Below are 12,603 nucleotides of genomic sequence, written 5' to 3' on the forward strand. Positions count from 1 at the left end.
CATGTATGCAAATAATTTTAAAATTTAATTTTACTTTGGGAGAAAAACCATTATAGCCCTACCATAAATAAATAAGCATTATCATCTGTTATAAACAGAAAGTAACAGTAAAACGAAACATAACAAAAACAATTTAAGTAAATTTTACATTTAAATAAAACAATATATATAAGTAACGCTAAGTCTAATCAATTTATAAAATGCTCACTGGAGTAACAATGGATTTATTTAAACTCTCACTAATAAAGGAATATTCAGCTTAATGTTTCTTAATGTCAGAGGAAAATTAGATTCAACTCAATTAGACAATTCCAGGTTTTAAAAATATTAACTAGCACAGAGAAGCCAGGCTTACATTAAAAACAAATTGAAATTCTTCGATGACTTTTATTCAACAATTTTTTTGTTTCAAGAATCTTGCTGAAATGTGGCCCATTATGTAATGTTCTGTCTAAAAGTATCAATTTATTTGGTAATATCTTGAAAACAATGGAAAAGATGTTTACCTTTCTATTCCTTGTTGCCTTCTAACTAAGGAAAACATTTATAAAGGTCTTTTATTATCTTTTTAATGTTTCTTGAGACTATTCAAAACATTCAGGCAGTTCCTTAAAGTTATTCATGACCAGGTCATTTAAAATACTGAAAGAACCCAGCACAACATCATCAGGAAATGTGTCCATAGTTCCTATTTTATTGCTATCGCATTCACTTTGTACTTCTCATAGAAAATTTTGGTTGGTCAACAGTGAAAAAAATAAGTCTCCATATTGTGCTGCTATTCCAAGTAAGTCACAATCAAGCTTATGATCTCTTAAATTGAGTGTTCTATCCAGAAAATATTGTCTGTTTTGATCTTTAGCAGAGCAGTAAGGACTTTCTGTGCAAAAGGCCAGGATGGAACAATAACTGTTTGTAGACACTGCCCCATACCTATAAAAAGAGGAGGAAAAAGAATTCAGTGACCTATGCCTACACATGATTGGCAATTTTAATGACACCATGAATAAACTAAATATATATATTTTTAATGTCATGGCTACCTTGGGTGGTGATGGCTTTCCTTTATAGACTCGACTAAGTAGCCTTTGTTTCAAGTGCAAAAGCTTGTATATGTGAATCAAGCCCCATTTTTAGACCCATTGTGGGTTTTGCACTATTTTCTATGTAATATTCTACTTTCAAAAAGTCATGATGGAAAGTTCAATTACTGAAAATTGCACATGTTCATGTGGCGTGAATATATAACCACAATATGTATTATAATTTTACATACCTACCCATATCTATATTAGCTATGTTTTTCTACCTATCAAGGATATGTATGATAAGTTTTTAATATGTATATTTGTTCATATTATGCATTTCTCGATCAAGGCAGATTATTATGACTTGGAGCAAGAACTCCATCAGATCCCTTTGCACCAGTTCTTTCCGTTTCTATGGCAATGGGATCAGAGCCAAATGGGCAGAGCTGCATGTGCAAAAAAAAAGGGTGTTTTTTCCTACAGAAAGGCAACATTAAAATTAGGAACCTGAGAGCTTATGTAGGAGCAGGACATCTGCCCTGCTCTGGAGAGACAAAGAGAAACCCTATCTCCTTAGTGTAAACAAATTCCATTGGGAAGAAAAGGGAAAGGTCTGTAGCTTCTTACCCATTGGAATCTAAATGCCTTCAGAGGGGAGATAAGCATTTCAGAGTTTATACTCCAGGTGTGTGTGTGTGTGTGTGTGTGTGTGTGTGTGTGTGTGTATGTATTTGGCTTTTTTTTTTTTTCAGAAGATCATGGAATACTAAGCCTCTATAGGTCTTTAGAAATTACCTTTGCTTACCAATAGGCTCAAGAGTTGTCCAAGTAGAGAGAACGAAGTCTCATCATGCCTTCTAATGACTATTTGCCAATGACCCTGCTGATGAAAGACTTCATACTTCTGTAGGAGTGGTTTTTATCTTTGCTGATTCCCATTTGCTTGGTTCCACTAAGGTCATCTGTTTACCACCCATCACTACTGTGGTTGATTCAAACTGCAGATTTGGTCATACTTAGTCTGTCCTCTGAAACTCATCTTAGTGTATTCAGTCCCCTGCCCAAGTAAGGCATTCTCACCTTAAATATGTCCAGTGGGAGGCTGAAGTCTACTCAATTGAGAGTTCTCCCACCCACTTTCAAAGACATCGCTTCTTTTTCAAGGCTTATTTCTCTGTTAGGTCAGGTGTCTTCTGTTCATTGAGTTTTTTCTCTCTATACCAGCTATTGAGTTTCTTATTAATTAATCCATACATCCAAAGCTAAGAGAATAAAATGTTCTCACTTAGAAGACAAAAAATGTCAAAAGGCATGGTTTGTGTGTAGGAACAGATGGCAGTGGTGGTAAAGCAGATGCAGAAGTGGGTGGAAATAATAACAGAGACCATTATCAATTACAGTTTGGGAGGACGTTTCCAGTAGAAATAAGTGTTTTTCACCAGTGACTTTGAAATGTTTAAAACGCTCTTTGTGCCTCAATCTTCCCTAGTCCACTCTTCTTTTTTAAATATAAGTAGTGAAGGAGAAGAAACAAGCTATTAAATGAATATTTTGAATAGAGCTGCTCCTGACTTGTTCTCCTGCTGCTCCTTCAAAACAAAACCACTTTGAAAATACTCTCCTTCACATTCCTAATCCTATAATCAGTGGAAATACATCGATATGTTCTCCACATTGAGGAGGCTTGTCTGATAGGCTGACTGAGGAGCAGCAGCTGCAAGGCAGTTAGGTAGGCTGAGCGGTCCTTACCATCAGTCAAGAGAATATAATGAGATCGCAGACAAATGAGATTGTAGACAAAATTTGACTTTCATTTCTTTGACACAGAGTAGGACTACAGGGAAAGATAAACTCATGGTGAGGGAAAAATCAATAAACTAACATTTATCAAATACCTATTAAATGCCAAGGTATAACGAGGTAGGTACTCTCGTTAATGCCTGACCATGACACTGAGGAATATACCAAAAACTACAAAAGCAGAGAAATAAGAGAGCTAACCGACAGACTTGGAAAAATTATCCTAAGTAGAACAAAGGGCCTCTAGGCCTGTCAGACTTGATTATAAAACAATTGAAAGTTAATATGCTTTTCCTCATGTCAATCAAAAGGGAAGCTAATTAGTAATGGTGGCTTAGAGACAGGCAGAAAGTGGAGGCAAATATTGAGAAGACCCATCTAAATATGAATCAGGAGTCCTCCAGACTGGCTGACATGTATGCCAACATGACACACAGAGCTCTAGGGGAGGAAAGACTTTTCCTAGACCCTTAGGTTCTGTGTCTGAACCTGAGAATTAAACTGACAAAAGAGATTAACAGGAGAAAAAGGTACAAATTTTATTTGATGTTATTAATAATTTTTACATGTACACAGAGGCTACGTATGTAGGAAATGAAGACCCTAAGAAGGGAATTGGTCTGTGAGCTTATGTAGCATAATAGCTCATGGAGCTGTGATGAGACAAAGGAAAAGGGGTGGTGCATGTGGGAAAGTGACTAGGAAATTTATGGGGAAACTAATGGAGGATAAGGGATATTTTGGTAGGTTTGTTTGTATGGGTTCATCTGGGTATCAACTCCCTGTCTCCAGTGATAAGAATGTTCTCTTTCTGATACAGGGAGGGTAACTTTCTCACAGGAAACTTATGCCCACTTTTAGGTAGAAAGGCGCAGGTTAGAGAGCCATGCTACATCTGCTTTTTCTCAACGGCCTTAGGCTCAAAATAATATGCCAAAGTGGTATATTTTGGGGTGGTGTGTTCTGACAGCTACCTGGTGGAGAAAAGTATGCACATATACAGTTATGTTATATACCCAAATCAAATAACCATCTTTCCTTGTTCTGATTCCTCACTCAGGGAGAAGCTTTCTGTTCAATTGGCTTTCCATGTAGCTCATCTCTAGGGAAAGGATGCAGTAGAGAGATTCACTTGGCAGAGAACTCTCATTAAAAATAATGTACAACAATTTATATGTGTCTCTTCTGTGTTTTGACAGCTCGATTCAGAATTGCTGAGGCCAGTCTATTCAGGGGTCCCTATGAATTTTAGTTTCTGAGCTTTCAGGATTGAAATCCAGAACCACCTGTGGAAAAATCATTCAGATCAATGCCACATGTGTTCACATTTTGTGGCATTTAGTAAGAATTAACCTGGTAACACTTTTTTTTTTAATTTCATTCATTCTTTGAACTTCTGTAGGTATAATTTTCTCCATTTACAAATGAAGAAACGGAAGCTTTGAAGGTGTAGTGTGCTAAAGGTTAACCAGATATCAAGCGGAAGAGAGAGGGTTTAACCCAGGTCTATCAAATGCTACAACCTATTCTTACCAGTGACTATATTGTACACTCTTTCGTAAGTGATACTGAGGTATCTAGAAGCAGTAAAGCAGCCTAAATTCATTACAGATTATTATTCCATGCGGCCGACTTTGTCATACATGATTGTTGACCCTTGATCTAGTATAAGAAAGCTCAGTTGCTATATACTATAAAACAAAGATAAATACCCATCAGAACAAACATAACATATACAGATCCTAAACAATATAAACACAAGTGCTATGATTTCATGTCTTAATCCTGTTTATTCAGTAAAGATCTACACATAGAATAACTATTAATTTGATTACTACTTACATATATATTTTCTAGGATAATGAGGTAAGTCAAGCCTTTCTCCTAGGTATACTTAATTCGAGCAACAACAATTTAACGATGAGCACTTAATATTATAGCATAATAGTTAATGTAATAATGCTTTCATTTGCATTATGTCCTTTGTTCCTCCAAATAACTGTGTGCTAAGCAGGGATGGTGTTTTTAATTTTCATTTTACATTGTAAAAACAGAGTTTTACGTTGTCAAAAATGGCTCTAAGATGGTTGAAAAAAATACCAAATATGGAATCTGGCACAAGGCAATATTTTGTGTTCTGACAGGTGCACTATCTTTCTTCTATTGTGACTTGGACATGTATCTGATACAGCTTCTATTATCCCAGTTATTGTTGCTGCTTGCTTTGTCCCTACCACCCTGTTAACCCAGAGTCTTTTCTTGAGACTCTTCAGTGTCTAGCCAATGTGGAAGGTGCTTTTCTTAAGGGATGTTGGGGCTAGAATGATAGGTAGCTAGAGCTGTCTGTGAAATTTTAATACCATGGAGATAGCCTATACGTGGGTAGAGAGAGTAAACCAAACAAAGACAAGTAGAGCTGAAAAAGAAAATAGAAAATTTGGGGGAACCAAGGTGAAAATAAGATGACAGAGAGACAGAGAGACAGAGCACCCACCAACTCTACACTGAGTCATGCTTGGGTTCCACTCCACTTACTCTCTCCTTTTATGTCTCATGGCTTTGCATAGTAGAAGGACAGTGTTCATAGGGGCCATGAATGTAACAATCAACCATAGGTATTAATTTATGTAATAATTTAAAATCAATGTTAACATTTTTGGATGTTAATATTGTGGTAATGAAGGACAACATTCTAGCCTTAAGCAATAAAGGCTCAAGTAGTTAAAAGTGATGTGACATGATTTTCATCATGATTGGTGGAATTCCCTTTCAGATACTTTACTTTAGGGAGAGAATAAAGGAGGAAGGGGAGAGAGAAGGAGGGAGAAGGGGGCGGGGAGAGAGAGAGAGAGAGAGACAGAGAGACAGAGAGAGAGAGAGAGAGAGAGAGAGAGAGAGAGAGAGAGAGAGAGAGAGAAGGGATGCAAAGGAAGCAAAATGTTAATCATTACAGTTAGGTGAGGGGTATACAGGTATTTTTATTGCTATTCTTTCAAATTTTGAAACCAGGGTTTGTTGCACACATTTTCAATAGGTTTGAAACTCTACAAGATAAAACTTGGTGGAATTCTCCTGATTAGCTTGTGTAGAGCAAGCCCACACATTTTCCACCTTTGAGATCCTGGATTTAGTAGGTCTGGGATGTGCTGGTATAACAAGTACTAAGTCGATTCTATTAGTCCATGGTCCACAGTTACAGAAACACTACACTACACTAGAAAAACTAAGAGGGGCCGATATACTTTCTGAATTGCAAGAGGACAGAGGGTCAGAAAATACAAATTATATTTAAGAAGATGGAAAAAAGTTATTAAACATGAAAAGATACCATAAAATAAGATGGAAGAATTGGGACCAAATATAGTGATTATAAAGATAACTATAAATTTGTTAAATAATAAGACTCATACTGGATCAAAAAGCAAAACTTAACTATGTGCTGCTTACAAGCAACTCATCTAAGTAATGTGAAAAAAATACATTCAAAAGTCAAAGAGTGGAACTTTGTAAAGATAAACTTTACCTTCTGTAATGAAGATCTAACTGGAATAAATCTTTCTGAAATAAGTAATGTAACATCACAACTCAAGAAGCAAACCTACAGGAAATACAAAAGGAAATTAATAGAAAAACAATACTTTCAGGAAACATTAGCTGACAGATTAAATTTAAAAAATAAACATTTGGCTTAAAGTATGCAAAAAAAAGACAATAAATAAGATCGATTTAATGAGTACATGCTAAATTTAATAACGTGAGAATAATTATGACTTCTTATATTTAAACTTCCATTAAACACTTCTAGAAATTAATCCTATTTTAGTTCACAAAAACTGCTTCAATAAATTTTAATAAATAGAAAGAATATCGATTACATTAATTATATGAAAAATTGAAATCATTAAAATAAAAGTTTAAAACTTTAACCCCTCAGAATTTTTAAATGCTGTCTTAAATTATTTTTGTGTAAAACAAGATACTGAAAAAAAAAAAACAACACAAGAAAATGATAGGGCCAAATATCTAGAAAATGAAAATAACAACTCTGGGTATCAAAACTTATGTGACTGATCTAAAACTATATTCATAGAAAAATTAATAGACCTAATGACTTATTACTAGACTAGAAGAGATAAAATATTGAATTAAGCATTTAAATCAGATTAAAAATAAAGAGAATAAAATGATTAAAACAAACATAAAAGTAAGCTGAATCACAGAATTGATAACTAGAACCAGGAACTATTACTTTAAAACAACGATAATAAAATAGAAAACCACACAGTAGCACAACGAAAATATTTTTTAAACAGTGCAAAGATATTGAGCACTCTTGAATAGGAAGACTCAATATTTGAAAGGTGTTGATTGTCCCTGAATTAAATTTACAAATTCAGATGCTGTCCAATCAAAATACTAACAGATGTGTTGTGGCTGTTGTGTTTGTTTATTTGCTTGATAGACTTATTCTAAATTCATTTTGAAAAGAAAAATATATAAAAAATAGCATGGAATAACCTGAAAGGGAAGAGTAAGAAATAGTGGACAAGATAAACAATTTTAAGATAATTAAGACATAGTAATTACTCTTTGGTCCTAGCATAAAAAATGATTACATGATTCAGATATTTGAAAAATAATGTAGGTAAGTCTTTATCCCTTACTCTAAAATTAACTACATATGGACTAAAATTTTAAATATAAAACATAAAAACAGAAGTGTTAGAAAAAAATCATAATGATTAAAAAATAATTATCTTGAGAATGTGACGAAAATCTGTCTGTTAAAAGGGAAAATTTAATAAATTTTACCATACAATAATTAAATGGATGGCAACTATCAACAAAATAAAAATAAAATATAAACAGGGAAAATATTTACCAAAAATGACCACAGGCAAAGAGGTTAATTCCTTTAATATACAAAGGAATCCTACAAATTATCATTTTCCTGGAAAACTTGTAAAGAGATATGAACAAGAAGAAAGGTCACAGAAAGGCAATGCAAGGAGCTGATATACATAGAAATATTTAACAAATTCTGCTCACAAATTAATATACACTTAGATGCACTTAGCTGTTTACATGCTATTTTAATCACATCACATTGAGAAATATTTAAGAAACTGATAAAAATCATTTTGGCAACTGTATGGAGAATCTGTTAGCAGAGTTAAAATTTAGTTACAACTTTTTGCAGAGCATTATGGCAGTATCTTTCGAATTTTAATGTGTATCTTGTGATACAATAATTCTACTAGGAATATGCCTTGAAAACATATACACAAAAGTGCATATTAATGGCGGCATTTAATGAATTTATTTTTTCAGTAAATTCAGGAAATAATCTCTAAGACTGTGTGTGTGTGTGTGTGTGTGTGTGTGTGTGTGTAAGCAAGATAGAAATTGAGAGTTTCAGAGAGAATGTACATGAGTGAACCAAGGTGCTATTTAATTTTCAGTTCTATCCTTTGTTTTTCCCTTTTTTAAAACAATGAACTTGTTTTATTGATAAACAAACAAATCTTAAAATCTATGTTCATTCCAGAGAGAATTTAAATGGGCATCATAAGTTACATTTTTTAAAAAAGAACCAGAATTTTGTTCCATAAAGATATTTCTTTTAATGTAATTTTAAACTCCAACCAATATGAATAGCAATTTATGTTGATGTGCTTTCTCTCTTGCACAAGTAAACTGCATGAGAATAGACTATTTTGGCCCTGCTGGATTTCTCAGAGAATTTTCTGATAAATTTACTTGAGTGAATAGTAAATCAAACAGTTGGGGCTGCAGAACCATAAAATCACACAAAAGGTGAGGAAAATTACATTTTCTTCCTTTGATTTATGATCTTAAAACATCTTTTCAGGAGGAGAAATCCATCCCACAAAGCATAAAAATTAAGCAATGATTAGGCATTTAGAATTTTTCCAACAGTCATAGAAAAGACAGACACATTTCCATAAAATGGTGCAGAATATAGAAAGCCTGATTTCTACAGAAAACCCCTTTTACATTTGAAAGTGTCCAATTCCAAGTTGCCTTCAATCCCCCCCATAATAAAATGCACAAATATCTATTGGGATATTTTGTGAGATTTAATTTTATATATATTTTCTTAACAGAAAATACATATTTAAGAAATATGTCACATTCCCATATTAAAGTTGATTGTCTTATTACCAAGACAACACATACATGTGTTTTTGAATTTCAGACCTGAGATCTTCAACAGGAACCATAACAATTAAGATGATGAGGGAAGAAACAGAATTCCAAAGGACTTTCATTGTGTAAATAAAGAGAAAAGAAGAAGATTCTGGAAAATATCTCAGCTTACAATTTGAGAATTTTAGACATGTCCAACTTTCTATGCTCCATGCAATTGGTTTCTTGGTAATTTTCCACTAGGCATTTCAGAGCTCATTTGAAACAAACATCAGGCTTATTTGCTATCCCACTTTACATCAAACGTTTGCCTTAGCAAACTACCATTCTGTACCCAGGAAATAGGGACGGAGTACACATCTTCCTCCAGCCAGTCTACCAGTGATGGTAAAACCCATAAGAATCCATATTCAGAATCCATCCAAGTACTGCAGATGATTACTTAATAGCCTGTTGGGAAACATTTTAGCCTGTTGGTTGCAAAAAGGTCTTCGAAAGTAACAGGGCAAATAGTTCTAGGTCTCTGTGACCTAAAATGTCTAATGAAGCTGAAGAATTATTAGAGTATCTTAGAGAAACCCGAGGCCATTCAGCCTAATGATTTAGTAATGATGTTTCTGCCATTGGGTTAGAGAAACATGTGGCTTCTAGCTTAGTATTCATGCAGTAATGTTCACCGGTGTTGGTAGCGCTGACTGTGAGAATTCTTCCAAGTCCTGGATATTGTAAGGCAACACACTCTTCTGCTTAAAGAACTCCAAAAATGGATACATTTTGTGATGTGTTCAACTTTTAGAAAATTAAATGATAAACTCCAAATAATAAAGTCAAAAAGTAATGAAAACCCAATAACGAAAAAGCAGACATAACACAGAATTCGATTGATACACACGAGATATAATTTTCCTAGTTCAGATTTTAAAAATCCATAAATAGCAAAGTCTAGTCATTTCAGAGAGAAATGCAAAGGAGGAAAACAAAAAAGAGCGAGAAGAAGCCTAAACTTTAAAAAAAATTACATTTTTTTTAAAACATAAAAATTATCACAATTAAACCTTTACTGACCTCTGGTGGTTGAAAATGTATTTAGCCAGAAGAATTAAATGATTGATTAACATACGTTAATAACTAAAGATAAGCAACCAGATGCCTCACTTTGTGTGAATATTAATGAGTAGCGTTCCATTGCATTTTATGACTATACCACAATTTGTTTATCCGTTCTCCTGTTCATGGACATGGGATTATTTCCAGTTTTCAGCTGCTATGGACATGCTTGTACAAGACTCTATGGATATATACATTCATTCCTCTTAGGTATATACTGCGGAGTTGTTATAAAATGATCCAGGGGTGGGATTAAGTGGGGAGGCCTTTTAATGAACGAAGTTAGAAAACTTCTCAAGAATTCCACAGTCCTTTGTGTATTTATAGTCAGTATGTTTTCACTACAGCCTCAGACATGCGATAAAATAATCTCCACAGAATAGTACAGGTGACCCTTGAACAACATAGGTCCACGTATATACAGATTTTTTTTCAAAAAAATACCTGTACTGGTTTTGATACGCGGTTGGGAGTCCATGGATTTGGAAGGTTGACTGTTTGCATCGATCTGCACCATTTTATATAGGGTACCTGAGCATCTGCAGGTTTTGGTACCTGCACATACCAAAGGACAACTGTGTAGTTACGTTTTGGGGGAGTTCAAAATTCTATGCAGATTTTCAACTGTGTATATCCCCTAATCCCTAATCCCTGCGTTTTTTAAGGGTCAGCTGTATTAACAAACAGTGTATTCAAGTGTTTAAACTCAAATTCTTTTTATGGTTGAATAGCTAAATATCATAAAATGGCTTACCATATGTGGGATGGTTAATTTTATGTGCCAACTTGCCTGGGCCACAGGGTACCCATATATTTGGTTAAACATTATTCTGGGTGTGTCTTTGAGGGTGTATCTGGATGAGATTAACATTTGAATAGATAGACCGAGTAAATCAGATGTGGCCCTCCCCAGTGTGAGAAGGCCACATCCAATCCACTGAAGGCTTAAAAAGAACAAAAAGGCTGAATAAGAGAAAATTTACTCTTTCTCTCTGCCTGACTTTGAGCTGGGACATGGGGCTTTTCCTGCCTTTGGGGGACATGGACTCAGACTAAAACTTAGAGCATTGGCTCTCGCCGTTCTCAGGCCTTCAAACTCAGACTGGAGTTTATACCATCAATCCTTCTGCTTCTCAGATTCGGACTATGAAGGTACCATCGAGCTCTCCTGCGTCTCCAGCTTGTCAACTGCAGATCTTGGGACTTCTCAGCTTCAACAATCACGTGAGTCAAGTATTTATAATCTCTCTCTCTCTCTCTCTCTCTCTCTCTATATATATATATATATATATATATATATACCATGTTTCCCCAAAAATAAGACCTACAATCAGCTCTAATGCATCTTTTGAAACAAAAATTAATATAAGACCCGGTATTACATTGTATATTATATTATATTATATTATATTATATTATATTATATTATATTACATTATATTATATTATATTATATTATATTATACTGGGTCTTATAGTAAAACAAGACTGGGTCTTATATTAATTTTTGCCCCAAAAAACTCATTGGAGCTGATTGTCCGGCTAGGTCTTATTTTTGGGGAAACACAGTGTATATACACATATATATTCAATATATATATATTCACACACATACGTATATATATACATATATGCATATATACATGTAAATGTATGTATATATATATTTCTCACAATTAAGTTCACGAACTTGCCACTGTGTACTTACACTGGCACCACTGTACCAGTGTAACAGTGTAAAACAGCTCGCTAAGGTTTTATAACTTTGGTATATCAGTGTCTAACAGCTGTGTTTCTGTTGACGTGTGGAGGTGTCTTGCTGAGTGGTGTTCATTATTATTGTTGCATATTTTTGTGTGCTGTCCTGAGAATGTCTGAGCTTGGATTAGAGCAATGAACAATCATTCATTAAATTTCTTGTTTCTTGGCAAGAGTGGAAGTGAAATCAGGGACATATTAGTCCAAATTTATGAGGATAATGCCATGAAGAAAATGGCAGTATACAAATGGATTAAATATTTTTCCGAGGGGAGAGAACGCATCACTGATGAAGAGAGGTCAGGGTGGCCAGTAATGAGCAGAACTGATGAAACCATTGCAAAAATTAATCAAATTGTGCGTCAAAATCATCGGCTGACTGTGAGAAGCATAGCAGACCAAGTAAATCTCGATAGAGAAACAGGAAAATCTTAACTGAAAATCTAGGCATGAGAAAGGTGTGTGCAGAACTGGTCCTGAAGGAGCTCTTGCATCATGTCAAGGCTCACATGGCACTGTCTGTGAGGGAGTTTTTAGCCAGTAAACAAATAACTGTATTGGAACACCCTCCTTATTCACCTGATCTGGCCCCCAATGACTTCTTTCTTTACCTGAAGATAAAGGAAATATTAAAAGGAAGACATTTTGATGACATTCAGGACAGCAAGGGTAATATGACTACAGTTCTGATGGTCATTCCAGAAAAAGAGTTCCAAAATTGCTTTGAAGGGTGGGCTAG

The 12,603-nt window shown here is 34.6% G+C and overlaps 1 protein-coding gene across 3 annotated transcripts in view; it reads right to left on the reverse strand.

Moving 5' to 3' along the window:
• Window positions 1-671: 671 nt before the first annotated feature.
• TMEM144 (transmembrane protein 144) overlaps window positions 672-12,603 on the reverse strand; it is a 74,027-nt gene continuing 62,095 nt past the window's right edge. For 2 of the 3 annotated variants that reach the window (XM_074338392.2, XM_088792561.1), the window contains 2 exons: window positions 6,352-6,426; window positions 672-933 (listed from right to left, as the gene is read on the reverse strand). The gene's annotated coding sequence lies outside the window, so the exon portion shown is untranslated. Of the gene's footprint in view, window positions 934-6,351; window positions 6,427-6,850; window positions 9,450-12,603 lie in introns of those variants that run through there. The other variant, XM_088792562.1, reaches the window with a different exon arrangement.

This window comes from Rhinolophus sinicus, chromosome 15, assembly GCF_057876585.1.
Source record: "Rhinolophus sinicus isolate RSI-liver-muscle chromosome 15, RSI-T2T, whole genome shotgun sequence".
NCBI lineage: Eukaryota > Metazoa > Chordata > Mammalia > Chiroptera > Rhinolophidae > Rhinolophus > Rhinolophus sinicus.